Source organism: Podarcis gaigeae (genome assembly GCF_964106915.1).
Source record: "Podarcis gaigeae genome assembly, chromosome: 16".
In the NCBI taxonomy this organism is placed as follows: Eukaryota; Metazoa; Chordata; class Lepidosauria; order Squamata; family Lacertidae; genus Podarcis; species Podarcis gaigeae.
This window is the reverse complement of record NC_139693.1, coordinates 7,409,918-7,425,954: the sequence shown is the minus strand read 5'-3', so window position 1 is coordinate 7,425,954 and position 16,037 is coordinate 7,409,918. Positions and strand designations below refer to the sequence as shown.

At 49.6% G+C, this 16,037-nt stretch overlaps 1 long non-coding RNA gene across 1 annotated transcript; it reads left to right on the top strand.

The window, feature by feature from the left end:
* Nucleotides 1-4,242: 4,242 nt before the first annotated feature.
* Nucleotides 4,243-6,792, top strand: LOC310833577. Its single transcript, XR_014558810.1, has 2 exons — nt 4,243-4,363; nt 5,930-6,792. It is a non-coding gene; the product is annotated as an uncharacterized lncRNA (long non-coding RNA).
* The last annotated feature ends 9,245 nt before the right edge of the window (nt 6,793-16,037 follow it).

Genomic DNA, 16,037 nt, shown 5'->3' with positions numbered 1-16,037 from the left:
CATGCTGGCCACATGACCCAGCAGCTGTACGCCGGCTCCCTCGGCTAGTAAAGCGAGATGAGCGCCACAACCCCAGATTCATTCACAACTGGACTTAACTCTCAGGGGTCCTTTACCATTAAGGAAAAGTGGGATATTCTGGGATCAAATCAGAAACCAGGACAGCTTCTGTAAATCTGGGACTGTCCCTGGAAAATAGAGACACTTTGAGGGTCTGGACTCCACTTGGGGTCTGACCATGGGGTCTGTCCATTCCAAGGCCGCATAGGGTGCCACAATCACTTCTGGACACTATACATCTGTTACATGCGGCCCACCAGATGTTGTTGGACTACAATTCCCATCATCCCTGTCCATTGGATATGCTGGCCGAGGCTGATGGGAACTGGAGTCCAACAACTACTTAGGGGCACCACAGGTCCTCCATCCCTGAGAGAGAGGTCTTTGGATGATCAACTAGACTGTCCCACCTTCTTACCACAAACAAGTTTTGAAATGGGTCCTAAACCTTTTCTCTAGTGCCATTGCTGGTGGAATGGCAAGGTGGCTCTGAATTGCCATAATCTTCCCCAAATTGAGCTGATGCCAAATTTCACCCAGAGCAAAATGTGAGTTGTGTTTGGGCAGAGACTGGGTGGGTGGGGTGAGTGTGGATGCTCCTCTCAGTCCACACCTCCAAATGGATTTTGAAGGTAATTGGAGGCATTGTGGACTTCTCAGTGATCATATCTATCCTGAGACATCATAAGAGGTTCAGACATAGGTTCTCTCATGAGTCTCTATGAAGGACCCTGAACATGTGTCCTTTGTGGGTGAGCACCCACATCATCTCATCTGAGAAGGTTTGGGAAGCCCAGCCAGCTCCACAATTATTTCTAACTGCTGTAATTATGTTTATAAAGAATCCTTGTTCTTAGATGTGGTTCCATACTCTTCCAGTAAAAGGTGTATGAGGAAGCAACTGCTTGAACCCGTGACTGCTCTAGTACATGTCTCTGTGTAAGCATAATAAACCAATGGTACGTGTTTGCAGATTTCTGCTTAGGAATGACATTATTTCTTCAAACAACTGGAAAGAGAACTGATGAGATGGACTTTTCTGCCACAAATGGAGAACCTCTGGACCTCCTGATGTTGTGGGACTCCATATGGAGCTTTCGTTGTGGTTTGTCCAGAAACTGCAGTTGACGCAGAATGCTGCAGCATGATTGCTGACAGGAGTGAGATCCGTTTCAGCAAGCCTGGTCAGCTACCTATTATTTCATAACCTATATTTGTTTTTACTCTTTTATGTGAGTATTTTAATGGGGCATAGACTATGTGTATTTTGTTTTCTAATCCGTTTATGGATTTCAGCGGTGCTGTTAATGTCCTATTTTATTTGTACACCTCGAGAGTTTTCTTTGATTAAAAGGTGTACTCCCACCCTTAAATAAATGCACAATAAATAAAAATCTCATTAGCTTCATCTTGCAGGGCCCATGGTCACGGAGGAGGATGGAATCTGCAATCCAACAACATCTGGAGGGAATCGGTAGCTTTCCAGATCTTCCTGGACTCCTGCTCTGATCTTCCCTGACAACTGGGTCTTGATCTCTGGCACTGATGGGATGTAGAATCCAATCACACCTAGGGGATACCTGGCTGGTGAAACCTGCTGCACTCACTAAACTGGGAGTGAATACTACTGAGTTCAATGGGACTGACTTCTGGGTGGAAAATATATAACATTGCAACAATAGTGTCTATGTCAGGAATGAAGGACCTGTGACCTTCCAAACATTGCTGGACTAGAACTTCCATCATCTTTGAATGTTGGCCCTGCTGGCTGGGGCTGACGGGAGTTGTAGTCCAACAACATCTGAGGGGCCATAGTGATCCTGGTTCTAGACATACATTCAGTGGTCTTCCTGAACATGCTAGACTACAACTCCCATCATTCCTGACCACTAACCATGCTGGGGTTCATGGGACAAGGGGTCAACAAGATTTGGAAAGCCACCAGCTCTCCATCTCTGGTTCTAGAGTATAGGCTCTGTGCCTTCTTAAACACACAGGTTCTGCTATAGGAAAGCTAGTTATACCAAAATTCACTTATCCAAACACGAAGAATTAGCCTCACTAGTACACACACTAGGGTGGTGCTGTGGGTTAAACCACAGAGCCTAGGACTTGCCGATCAGAAGGTTGTTGGTTCGAATCCCTGAGACGGGGTGAGCTCCCGTTGCTCGGTCCCTGCTCCTGCCCACCTAGCAGTTCACAAGCACGTCAAAGTGCAAGTAGATAAATAGGTACCACTCCAGCGGGAAGGTAAACGGCGTTTCCATGTGGTGCTCTGGTTTGCCAGAAGTGGCTTAGTCCTGCTGGCCACATGACCCGGAAGCTGTACGCCGGCTCCCTCGGCCAATAAAGCAAGATGAGTGCTGCAACCCCAGAGTTGGCCACGACTGGACCTAATGGTCAGGGCTCCCTTTACCTTTACCTTTAGTACACACACTGCAGATTCAGATATCCAGACAGCCAGACCTAGTACTGTAACCAAATTAGCAGCCTTAAGCAAGTCAGATTTTTTGTGTTTTGCTGGTCAGAGGCAGTTGTTTAAACAGAAACCGTGGTGGAAGGAAGGGGGGGAGGAGGGAGGGGGAGATCAGACAAATAAGAGAGCATTTTTCCTAACCGTGTCTGTCTTTTGCAAGGTTTCAAAGGGTTTCCCCAGCTTTTTCATCATTTTGGGCTCAAAATTCTCTGGTTGGACACAGATTAAAAAACTTCCCATAAGAATCAGTGGAAATCGTTAACTCCTTATGCTCACCTAACAAACAAACAATTTCCTGGAAACACATTGGGTTTGGACAGCAGGTCTTAACAACCTTTGGGATGCCATTATAAGGACCAAATGATAACAGGACAGTGCTGGGAGGAGCAGAGAGAGAAGAAACCCCATGGTGCACCTGTAGCAGAAAAACTGCACTTCACCAGCCCCACCTGCTCTAAAATCTGTCTCTGCTGTATTGGTCTCTACAATGGTAGCAGGCTCTGTAACTCTCCAACAGTTTTACCCCTGATGGAACACTTTCCATTGTCTCTCTAGACAGACGGATGTCAATAGTGCTATACAGTGGTACCTCGGGTTAAGAACTTAATTCATTCCGGAGGTCCATTCTTAACCTGAAACTGTTCTTAACCTGAAGCACTACTTTAGTTAATGGGGCCTCCCGCTGCCGCCGCACAGTTTCTGTTCTCATCCTGAAGCAAAGTTCTTAACCTGAGGTACTATTTCTGGGTTAGTGGAGTTTGTAACCTGAAGCATCTGTAACCTGAAGCATCTGTAACCCGAGGTACCACTGTATAGGGTGATTGTAACACAAATTAAATTGGTGATTCTAATGAATATGGTGATGAAAACAGCTAAACCTTGCTGTTTTTTTTGGGTCACTGTGCAATATGGAAGAACTAGGAGTATTTCCAATTGTGTAAAACATGAGTTGTGTGCTGCAATTAAATGTTTGAATACCACTTCTCATGGTTTTCGGACTGAGCAAAAATATGTTGCATAGAGGTGGGAGATCCTCCTCCCAAAAAGGATAGGGTTAGACGCAAGACATTCCTTCTTCCTTCTTCTGTATACAGTGGTACCTCAGGTTAAGTCCTTAATTCGTTCCTGAGGTCCGTTCTTAACCTGAAACTGTTCTTAACCTGAAGCACCACTTTAGCTAATAGAGCCTCCTGCTGCCGCTGCACCGCTGGAGCCCGATTTCTGTTCTTATCCTGAAGCAAAGTTCTTAACTTGAAGCACTATTTCCGTTCTTAACCTGAAACTGTTCTTAACCTGAGGTACCACTTTAGTTAATGGGGCCTCCCGCTGCTGCCACACAATTTCTGTTCTCATCCTGAAGCAAAGTTCTTAACCCGAGGTACTTTTTCTGGGTTAGCTGAGTCTGTAACCTGAAGCGTATATAACCTGAAGCGTATGTAACCTGAGGTACCACTGTATTCTAAAATAAGTTTGCAAAAGGGTGCTACAATGTCTTCTCAGAAGGAGGCCTCACTGAGATCAGTTGCATTTGCAGGAATGTGGAGAAGGCATTTCAACCTAAATAGGGCATTTCCCCAAACAAGCTCAGGGGTTAACATGATGATGCAGCATGTTGAACAAGGAAGGAGAAATTAATTAGATTATTTCAATTGAACATGTGACAATTAAAGGTCTGAAGATTACTTCTTACTGTAATTCTTGGAAGTGAGAGGAGTGTTTTCCTCTAGGCACAATGACGGACCATATAAAAGGAGCTGCCACACAATGGGTTACTTCAGAAACATCCTAAACTGCGAAAGCATCCCATTGGATCCAGTAGGAAACCAGGTAATTCCTTGCATGCTCACAGGCTTGACGGGGACTGAAATATCTCTTTTCTCTGAGGGCTTCTAAATATCAGGCCAGCTTCATTTATCTTGCTGCATATTACAAGGAATGAAATGTTGAAGGGACATGGCAAGTTCCTCCACGGAGAAAAATCTAGATGAGTGTTTCAGCTGAGCTCTGGTGTCCAAATGCATCTGATGGCTTCTGAATGTCCTGTTGGGGTTCTAAACTTGTTGAAGAAAGTGTCTGTAGAGTGGACACAGCTTGAAATTTTTAGATAATGGAGTTCCCATCAAATGTTGCGTAAAGAATTTTGGAGGGTCACAGGAACCAGGGGGCAAAAGCAGGCAGAGCAATAAATGCACATTTTCCCTTTGTACTGTAGCTCCACTTTGGGTGAAAGATTCTTGCGTTGCAGGGAGTTGGACTAGACTTGGGTCTCCAGCTGTTTTTGGACTAGACGTGGGTCTCCAGCTGTTTTGGGAACTGTATTGGGAACAGATGGAGGCCCAAGTTTGGGAAACACTGGACTAGATCATGGGTAGGCAAACTAAGGCCCAGGGGCCAGATCCAGCCCAATCGCCTTCTAAATCCGGCCCGCGGACTGTCCAGGAACCAGCGTGTTTTTACATGAGTAGAATGTGTCCTTTTATTTAAAATGCTTCTCTGGGTTATTTGTGGGGCATAGGAATTTGTTCATTTTTCCCCTGCCCCAAAATAATCTGGCCCACCACCAGGTCTGAGGGACAGTGGATCAGCCCCCTGCTGACCTTCTGGACTAGATGATCCTCATGGTCCCTTCCAACTCTACAATTCTATGATTCTAGTATCTACACAAACTCACAGGTCCCTCTCTAATCTTCCATCCAGACAATTGTGTGATGTTAAAATGAGTGGATAGGACTGGAAATGCAAATTTTAGCTTGGTGCAGGAGGCAAGTTTCTATAACCATTCAACCACTCATCTCTATCCTCTATCCAGGGAGTCAAGAGGCATTACCGGAGCTCAAATTAACCCTCTAGTCAAGCCAAAACACAGGAAAGCATGCAAAGCATGGTCTGTTAGGGGCATAGTCTGGGGAGAATAGGTATGGTTGGTGGGAGAGAGACCTGGAGACTTCGCTGTCCTCCATCTAGGCAAATAAGAGGCAGAATGAGATTTCAAGGACACATTTCAGAGGTGTGCCAGTAGAGAATAGCCTTGGTTTGGGAGAGTTGGTTTGTCTTGGGAAGAGTTTTGAGTGCCAGGAAGAAAGTAGAAGAAGAAGAGGAGGAGGAGGAGTTTGGACTTGATATCCTGCTATATCACTCCCCTTAAGGAGTCTCAAAGCAGCTCACAATCTCCTTTCCCCTCCTCCCCCACAACAAACACTCTGTGAGGTGAGTGAGGCTGAGAGACTTCAGAGAGAAGTTTGGTTAGCCCAAGGTCACCCAGCAGCTGCATGTGGAGGATCGGGGAATCGAACCCGGTTCACCAGATTACGAGTCCTTGTGCCTCAGGTTTCCCATCTCTCTTTTAACTCAGTTTTTCCAACTTATAACTTCTCTGCCACAATGTTATTACAGATCTACCCCAACTGTTCCAAGATGTCTCTGCTCAATAATGGAATCCTGTTGGAGGACTTCTCTAACCCAGAAGACGACTCCTTCTGTCAGTACCCTGGCTGCTATCCACCCTATCAGCGTCCTGGTTGCTACTATCCTTGTGGTTCCAAGTTGGGCCCTGGCTTTGGTTTCCCATGCCCCCTAGGGTACCGCCCCATCAAGGCCTGTGTCCCCTTCTATCCCCGACCTTCTTGGCCATGTCCTCCAGGAACCTACCCCAGGAAGGTGTGCGTCCCCTACCAACGATATTACCCTGGTCAGTGCTGGCCATGTTAAGCTTGGACGCAATACTGATGGAACATCTAGGAAAGAAGACGTGAGATTCTAACCCTTGGCTGAATAGATGGACACAGTATTCAGAAATGCTTAGTGCTCCAGAGATCCCACTGTTCGACCAGTGGGGTTTGCGAGGGCTCCAAACCTCTGCTAACAATCAATATGGCATTTTGACTGTGTTCCTTTGCTGGCCCAACTCTGCATGCTTATTTTCAACAATAAGCTCCCGTTTCCCGATTACATCTGCTGCCTTACATTCCAACCACTAATGATGCACAAGGACCACCTGAATGAGGTATTACAGCTGTGATTGGCTGAAGGATGATCATCCTACAAGGCCAAAGGGAAGATTGGAGGTCAGCTCTGTTGTTGTTGCCTTAGTCCACAATGATGTGTCAACTTTGTCTTTGCAATTTCCGGCTCCAAAGAGATGATATTGGATAATTGCCTTTTTAGTGGTCCATGTTGCATTGATATGTGATGGGCTATTTCCACCATCTCCTTTCCTGCTTTTTCCTCATTAAAACCTTCTATGAATCATAGAACAATGTTGTGTTGTTTTCTTCATCCTCCTTTCTCATACACATTGAAAAGAATGGAAATAGCTAACACAGTTGTACAGTCGTACCTTGGTTTTCAAACAGCTTGGTTCTCAAATTTTTTGGCTCCCGAACGCCACAAGCCTGGAAGTGACTGTTCGGTTTATGAACTATTTTTGGAAGCTTAAAGTCCAAGAGGGCTTCCATGGCTTCCGATTGGTTGCAGGAGCTTCCTGCAGCAAATCAGAAGCCACTTTTTGGTTCCCAAATGTTTTGGAAGTCAAACAGACGTCCAGAATGGATTCCATTTGACTTCCAAGGTACGACTGTATTCTTTTCAATAGATCTCCTCTGAGCACAACTTGATTTGGTACAACATCTTGCATTCCAGGAGATAATGAAGGCACAGATACATCTGTAATGGATTCGTGGATTCCCATAATGTATATAATGGATTCCTGACCACTGGTCTTGCTAGCTAGGGATGATGGGAGTTGTATTTCAAAAACAGCTGCAGTCCCAAGGTTGGGAAACACTGTTGTAAAGGTTGTCTAGTTACTTATCTCCTTGACTTGTGTCGCATCACTCCATATCCTCCCAACATTTGTCTGATGCAAATAGGGATGTCCTAAGAAAAAGCAGGACATTTTGGGATCGAATCAGAAACTGGGATGGTTTCTATAAATCCAGGACTATCTCTGGAAAATAGGGACACTTGGAGGATCTGAAATTGGAGGGCCCAAAATCTGCCACTGGTTGAAGACAGTTGCAGATGGACTAGATAAAGAAAGTTTGTAGCTGGACTGAAGACGACTGAAGGAGGTATCCAGTCGAGTGATGGATAAATCCTTGCTCCTGGTGAAGGAAGCTGAGCTCACCTCCATTTGAGATGGAGCAAGCTCTCAGCAGAAGATCTCACATGCTAGGAAGGGGGGGGGGAGAGATGCTGATACAAGAGCATATGTCCTCTTTTTCCAGGACACCAACTCTTTTTCATGGGTATGTAAAATGAGAGTCATCATAGCGATCCATAGTTAAAAGTAAGGTAAAGGTAAAAGAACCCCTGACCATTAGGTCCAGTCGTGACCAACTCTGGGGTTGCGGCGCTCATCTTGCTTTATTGGCCGAGGGAGCCAGCGTACAGCTTCTGGGTCATGTGGCCAGCATGACTAAGCCACTTCTGGTGAACCAGAGCAGCGCATGGAAATGCCGTTTACCTTTCCGCCAGAGTGGTACCTAATTATCTACTTTGTGCTTTCGAACTGCTAGGTTGGCAGGAGCAGGGACCGAACAACGGCAGCTCACCCGTCATGGGAATTTGAACCGCCGGCCTTCTGATCGGCAAGCCCTAGGCTATGTGGTTTAACCCATAGCGCCACCTGCGTCCATAGTTAAAAGTAGAAGTTGGTAAATGTGTCCTCGTTTTTGCTCTTCAAAATATGGCAACCGTAGCAGTAATCAGGACTTCAGGGCTTTAAATTTGGGGTGGGGAACATGAGGCTTGAGGGGTGAATGTGGCCCCTCACTCTTGCTCTCAAGAATCCTCAGACTACCCCCCTCACTAGCTCTGCTTTGCACCCACCTTGGATGATTTTCTCAAACTAGAATGGGTGCTTGCTGGTCTGGATGGAGGACAGAGAAGGATGTGTGAGCATGGGTAAATATTAGCCTTTGGCACAAAAAGAAAATTCACATTAGTTGCTCTGCTCCATCTTTTCACTGGCATAGCCCACCGCTGACATATGCCCCCACTTCCACCTCAGAAGGTTGCTTAGGAATAGACACAGCCCTTGAAAAATAACCAACATTTTGAATCAGGTCCAGTGCTCCAGTTGCTCCAAAACAGGTGAGCTGTGTACTTATCTGCCCACGCCTGCCAAAAACTGAACAGGAGCGGTAGTTTTCAAAGTTGCCTCCAGATGCAGCTGTGTTGAGAGTACATGATAGCTATCAAACCCGGAGGCTACTGAAGCATGGATGACAGCAGGCAAGTCTTTCAACAGATGAGTAATGATGATGATAACATATAGTTGTGATTCTTTGTTATTGCTTCATGCATTCTCCCTTGCTGCTGTCTCTGCCTGCCATGCCCTCCCTAAACATGTCTGTCAGGGATAGAGAACTTTTGCCCCTCCAGATATTGCTGGACCGTAACTCATATCATCTCCCACTGTTGACCATGCTGGCCACCTGGGGTGTATGAGTTGAATAACCTCTGGAGAATGACAGTTTCATTTGTTTGAGCCTTTATGGACAGAATACTAGAGGGAAAAGGGTTGGGAAATGAATGGGGACAGAGCCCCTAGTACCATGTTTCCCAAACTTGCATCTCCATCTCTTTTTGGACTACAACTCCCACCATCCAATAATAATAATAATAATAATAATAATAATAATAATAATAATAATTTATAATTTATACCCCACCCATCTGGCTGGGCTTCCCCAGCCACTCTGGGTGGCTTTCAACAAAATATTAAAATACAGTAATGCATCAAACATTAAAAGCTTCCCTAAACAGGGCTGCCTTCAGATGTCTTCTGAAAGTCTGGGAGTTGTTGTTCTCTTTGACGTCAAAGTGCAAGTAGATAAATAGGTACCGCTCCGGCAAGAAGGTAAACGGCGTTTCCATGCGCTGCTCTGGTTCGCCAGAAGCTGCTTAGTCCTGCTGGCCACATGACCCAGAAGCTGTATGCCGGCTCCCTCGGCCAATAAAGTGAGATGAGCGCCGCAACCCCAGAGTTGGTCATGACTGGACCTAATGGTCAGGGATCCCTTTACCTTTTTAAGATGCATTAGGCTCAGCCTGCCAGCAGAGGGAGATGCTGCTGTTACAACAAGTGAGTGGTGCATGTGGGGAGAGAATCAGTCTGTAGCTGCCCTTCAAATGGAACCCTCATAGACTGACAGGCAATTCCTGAGAAGCCTATGGAAGAGCAAGCTAGAACAATAACCTGAGGGCACCCTTGCTGAAAGATCTCATAGGAATGAAGTGGAGGTCAAAAGAGCGAGCTGGGAAATTGCAGGACCTCCAGCTTTCTAGCAGAGGGAGACGTTCCTCTTACATTAGAATGGTAGCATATGAAGGAGAAAATCCATCTCTTTGGTCTCAAAACATCTGGTTGGATGACATGTCAATTTATGCAAAGCAAAAATCCAACTTTCTGCTTTGCCTGGTGGCATGCTTTTTGTTATGTACTGAGTCGAATAGGATCCAAACTGCAGCAGTCTGATTGGTCCTAGAACAATAGGATCCAAAAGGCAGCAGTCTGATTGGTCCTAGAACAATAGGATTCAGAATGCAGCAGTCGGATTGGTCCTAGAACAATGCAGCAGTATGATTGGTTGGCAGGAACCACCCAATCATGCTCCAGATTTAAGTGAATCCACAACCTGATTGGCTTACAGTAGAATTCCGGAATTAGCCAATCATGTGCAGCCCATTGTGTAAATAATGTATATAAAGCAGATACCTTGAGGGGACTTTCATTCATTCCTCCTCACCACTATGAGCTGAATAAAGAGCATGAAATCACTTTGCGACTCTGAGTATATTTCACTGGCGACGAGGATGGGATCCCGCTGAGCTGACTGCCACACACAGCACCGCAGCACCGCCACCTGCCGCACCGCTGCCTCGCACCGTGTATCCAGGCTTCAGCTCCGGGACACAAGGAACTCAGAATGGCAACCGACAGCAGCTTCTCGCCGTTCAACCCAGCAACGGGAGACTGGGAAGCGTACGCCTCCCGTTTCACTTTCCTCCTAGAAGCCAAAGGGGTCACCGATGAAGAAGACGCCAAGAAGAGGGCGATATTCTTCAGCGTCTGCGGAGAGGAGACGTTTGAAATCGCCCGGGCTCTCCTTGCGCCTGAAGACGTCGCTACTGTTCCATACAAAACAATAATGGAACAGCTGAAGGGGCACTTTTCGCCGCAACCCTCAGTGGTGGCTCGTCGAAATGCCTTCTATGCAAAGCGGCAAGCCCCTGGGGAAACCATAACTGGGTTTGTGACCTCTCTCCGCCAAGCCGCCCGGTTTTGCAACTTCTCAGAGCTGGAGAACATGCTTCGTGACCGCCTCGTCGGTGGCCTGAGGGATGAGAAACTGCAACAACGACTCTACGCTAAGAAGGACCTAACGTTCCAGGTCGCTCTGGAGGAGGCCCTGGCAACGGAAGCTGCCAAGAGGTCGACGCAAGAGGCACGGCCGAGCCTGCCATCCCAACCGAGGGTCCACCATGAAGACCTCACTGACGACTCAGGATCTGACAGGGAGGAGGTGCACCGAGTACAGCAGCGCACTCAAGCAGCCCACATACCACAGCTGCCTCGACGAGAAGGAGGGAACTGCGCAAGCTGCGGGGAAACTCACGAGAGGAGGACCTGCCGTTTCCGCAATGCAGAGTGCAGGCAGTGCAGAAAATTGGGACACATCGCCCGGGTGTGTCGGGCTCGGCTCACCCGACGCCAGGCATCAGATGACCAATCCAAGAGCCCCAGGTCCCGGGGCCCAACGCACCAAGGCAACTCGACGGAGCTCACGGACTTCCAGGTATACCAGTTGCCCTACCCCAACATAGAGAAAATTTATGTAGAGGTACGGATAGAGGGGGCCCCATGCCGCATGGAGCTTGACACGGGTTCAAATCTATCCATAATCTCGGCAAGGACCTTAAGGAAACTGTGTCCTACTGGGGGTCCCAAACTCAGGCCGGCCCCATTCACCCTCCGGGACTTCCAGAAACGTAAGGTCCCCACAATGGGGGTGGGGACCTTCAGGGTGCAATACCGAGGGCGGACGCGGCAACTGGACTTGCTTGTGGTCAAGGGCCCCTACATTAGCTTACTGGGATTGGCATGGTTTGGACCACTGGGACTAGCCATCACCGGAGTGAACCACACTACCTTACAAGTGGATGTGGACGCTATATGCAAGGAATTTCCAGGGGTTTTCGATGGGAAATTGGGACAGTATACGGGCCCCCCCATTGCTCTACAGCTTGACCCCGCAGTACGACCAGTCAGGCTCAAGGCCCGCCGGGTCCCGTTCGCCCTGAAACCACGTATAGACGAGGAATTGGACCGGCTAGTGGAGCAAGGAGTGCTGGAGCCGGTGCCTAATGCCCCCTGGGAAACCCCAATCGTCACACCCGTCAAGCCTAATGGTTCGGTCCGCATCTGCGCAGACTACAAATGTACTATAAACAAGGCCCTCACGGCCCATGCATACCCAGTGCCAGTGGTCAGCCATGTCCTTGCTACCCTGGCTGGGTCGAAAATTTTTGGCAAGCTGGACTTGGCCCAAGCATATCAACAGCTGCCAGTAGATGAGGCCACAGCAGAGGCACAGACGATTGTGACGCACAGAGGAGCGTTCAGGGTAAAGCGGCTGCAATTCGGTGTCAGCGTGGCACCAGGCATATTCCAGAATCTAATGGACTCGCTCCTTAAAGGGATTCCTGGCGTCACCCCCTTCTTCGATGATGTGTTGATTGCCGGGCCCACACCAGAGGAGTTTGAGGACCGCCTCCGCACCGTTCTGCACCGTTTCCAGACAGCGGGTCTCAAGGTGAAGCGGGAAAAATGTCTACTAGGAGTGCCTCAGGTGGACTTTCTGGGATTTATGGTGGACGCAGAAGGGGTCCACCCGACTGGGGACAAGGTACGGGCCATTTGTGATGCCCCAGCGCCCAAGAGCAAGACTGAACTTCAGGCCTTCTTGGGACTATTGAACTTTTACCATTCCTTCCTTCCCCACAAGGCGGCGGTAGCGGAGCCCCTACACAGACTCCTGGACAAGCGGGCCCCTTGGGTGTGGGGCCAGCGCCAGGAGGCCGCATTCCAGGCAGTCAAGGACTTGCTTGTCTCAAACTCGGTCTTGGCACACTTTGACGAGAGGCTGCCGGTGGTGCTAGCATGCGACGCCTCGCCCTATGGCATTGGCGCTGTCCTGGGACACCAACTCCCGGATGGGAGAGAGGTACCGGTGGCATACTTTTCCCAGACACTCAACGCAACCGAGCGGAACTACTCACAAATCGACAAGGAGGGTCTGGCAATTGTGAAGGGAGTAAAAAAATTCCATGATTTCTTGTACGGGCGGCCCTTCACCGTGGTGACTGACCACAAACCGTTGCTTGGCTTGTTTGCCCCCGAAAAGCAGACCCCCCAAGTGCTGTCTCCTCGTGTCCTCAGGTGGTCAATTTTCCTTGCCAGCTACCAGTATGCGCTGATTCACCGCCCGGGGAAGGCGATGGGCCATGCGGACGCCCTCAGCAGGCTACCACTACCGGAAACAGGCCCCGACCCAGCACCTGCACAAGAGGTTATGAGCCTGGAGCTGCTTCCCGACCGCCCCATTCAGGCACAAGAAGTGGCACACCACTCCAAGAAAGATAGGGTCATCTCCCGGGTCCTGGACTGGGTGTGGAGGGGATGGCCCAGCAGCAGGCCTGGGCCAGAATTCGCTGGCTACACAACCCGCAAACATGAACTGTCGGCCCACAAGGGGTGCCTGTTATGGGGAAGCAGGGTTGTTGTTCCCCAGCCCCTCCGCAAAAGGGTCCTCACAGCCCTACATGAGACACACCCAGGGGTAGTAAGAATGAAGGCCCTTGCCAGGAGTTATGTGTGGTGGCCGGGGATCGACGGAGAGATAGAGGCCTGGGTCAAACATTGCCAGGCCTGCCAAGAATCCCGCCCAGATCCCCCAAGGGCCCCAGTCCAGTCCTGGGAGTCCGCCCGAGCACCATGGTCACGCCTGCATGTGGACTTCGCTGGCCCCTTTCAGGGGAAAACATTCTTCATAGTGGTGGACTCCTACACCAAATGGCTGGAAGTCGCACTGGTACCGTCCACTTCTACGTCCGCAGCCATCCGGGTACTACGCAGGCTGTTTGCAACCCACGGGCTCCCTGACACTCTCGTCTCAGACAACGGGACTGCATTTACGTCAGGAGAATTCCAAACCTTCACAGCGCAGAACGCCATCCGCCACATCCGTTCGGCGCCATTCCACCCTGCCACCAATGGCCAAGCAGAACGCATGGTGCGGACCACCAAGGACACCCTTCGCCGCATGACGCAAGGGGATTGGGAGTACCGCCTTGCCACATTCCTCCTAGCACAGCACAGCACCCCCAGCTCAACGACTGGCCGGAGCCCCGCTGAACTACTAATGGGTCGGCGCCTTGCAATCAGATTGGACCGCCTTCACCCCGATAGAGCTCAGGATGAGGTAGTGGTGGGGGAAGGCAGGAACCCCCGGACCTTCGAGGCCCAGGACCCAGTGTACGCAAAGAATTTTGGGGCAGGCCCAGCATGGGTACCTGCCACAGTCACCAGGGTCACTGGCCCTGTGTCGTACGAGGTGCTAACGGATGGAGGGCAATGCTGGCGCCGCCACTGCGACCAGATACGGCGACGATTCCCGGGAGAAACCCAGGAGGAGGAAAGGGCAGAGGAGTCCCAAGGGAACAGTGGGGCAGTGAGGCCCATAGAGCAGCAGGGGCCAGCAGGAGAGGCAGAATCAGTAAATACAGAGAGGACCCGTGAGGCCGAAAGGACACCGGAACCAGAACCACGACTGAGCGAGCCGGTTGCGCCAGACCAAACAGCCCCATCACAGCCAGCATCCTTGGAACACGAGCCAGAACCTGAACACCGGACCAGGGAACACCACAGGCCGCAACGGACACGTAGGCCGCCAGCGTACCTTGAGGACTATGAATGCGACCTCCCGGGCAGGACTGGAACTTAGAGGGGAGGGGTGTTATGTACTGAGTCGAATAGGATCCAAACTGCAGCAGTCTGATTGGTCCTAGAACAATAGGATCCAAAAGGCAGCAGTCTGATTGGTCCTAGAACAATAGGATTCAGAATGCAGCAGTCGGATTGGTCCTAGAACAATGCAGCAGTATGATTGGTTGGCAGGAACCACCCAATCATGCTCCAGATTTAAGTGAATCCACAACCTGATTGGCTTACAGTAGAATTCCGGAATTAGCCAATCATGTGCAGCCCATTGTGTAAATAATGTATATAAAGCAGATACCTTGAGGGGACTTTCATTCATTCCTCCTCACCACTATGAGCTGAATAAAGAGCATGAAATCACTTTGCGACTCTGAGTATATTTCACTTTTAACAAATCATGGTTCTACTGTTATTTCATCCCCGCCCCCGCTGCCTTCAAAGCCCCACCTACCCATGTCACAAAACCTCACCCCTCTGCCCCTTATTTGCCCTTTAGTCTCACTTCTGTTCCCTTTGGAAGAAGGAGAAGGAGAAGGAGAAGGAGAAGGAGAAGGAGGAGGAGCAGGAGGAGGAGGAGGAGGAGAGGGGGGAGGAGGAGAAGGAGAAGGAGAAGGAGGAGGAGAAGGAGGAGGAGAACGAGAACGAGAAGGAGGAGGAGGAGGAGAAGGAGGAGAAGGAGGAGAAGGAGGAGAAGGAGGAGGAGGAGGAGGAGGAGGAGAAGGAGGAGGAGGAGGAGGAGGAGAAGAAGAAGAAGAAGAGGGAGGAGAAGGAGAAGGAGAAGGAGAAGGAGAAGGAGAAGGAGAAGGAGAAAGAGAAGGAGGAGAAGGAGAAGGAGAAGGAGAAGGAGTAGGAGTAGGAGGAGAAGGAGGAGGAGGAGAAGGAGGAGAAGGAGGAGGAGGAGAAGGAGGAGGAGGAGGAGGAGAAGGAGGAGGAGGAGGAGAAGGAGGAGAAGGAGAAGGAGGAGGAGGAGGAGGAGAGGGAGAAGGAGGAGAAGGCGGAGAAGGAGAAGGAGAAGGAGAAGGAGAAGAAGAAGGAGAGTTTGGATTTGATATCCCGCTTTATCACTACCCTAAGGAGTCTCAAAGTGGCTAACATTCTCCTTTCCCTTCCTCCCCCACAACAAACACTCTGTGAGGTGAGTGGGGCTGAGAGACTTCAGAGAAGTATGAATAGCCCAAGGTCACCCAGCAGCTGCATGTGGAGGAGCGGAGACATGAACCCGGTTCACCAGGTTACGAATCCACCGCTCTTAACCACTGGCTCCCTGGATGCCTGATACTCAGTCAGTCCCCACCTACATGCTTCCTTCTTACCAGGAACCACTCCAGGTGGTGGTAGTGCCTGCCAACCTTTCTTCTCCTTAGTCTCAGTGTTGCCCTTCTAAAACTCAGCAGAGAGGAGGGTGGGGACTAAACTAGAGTTAGCTGGTTCTGCTTGTTCTTAGTTCAGGCTCCCACTCCTGTAATGCCAGTTTCAGTGGATACCAGTCACCACTGA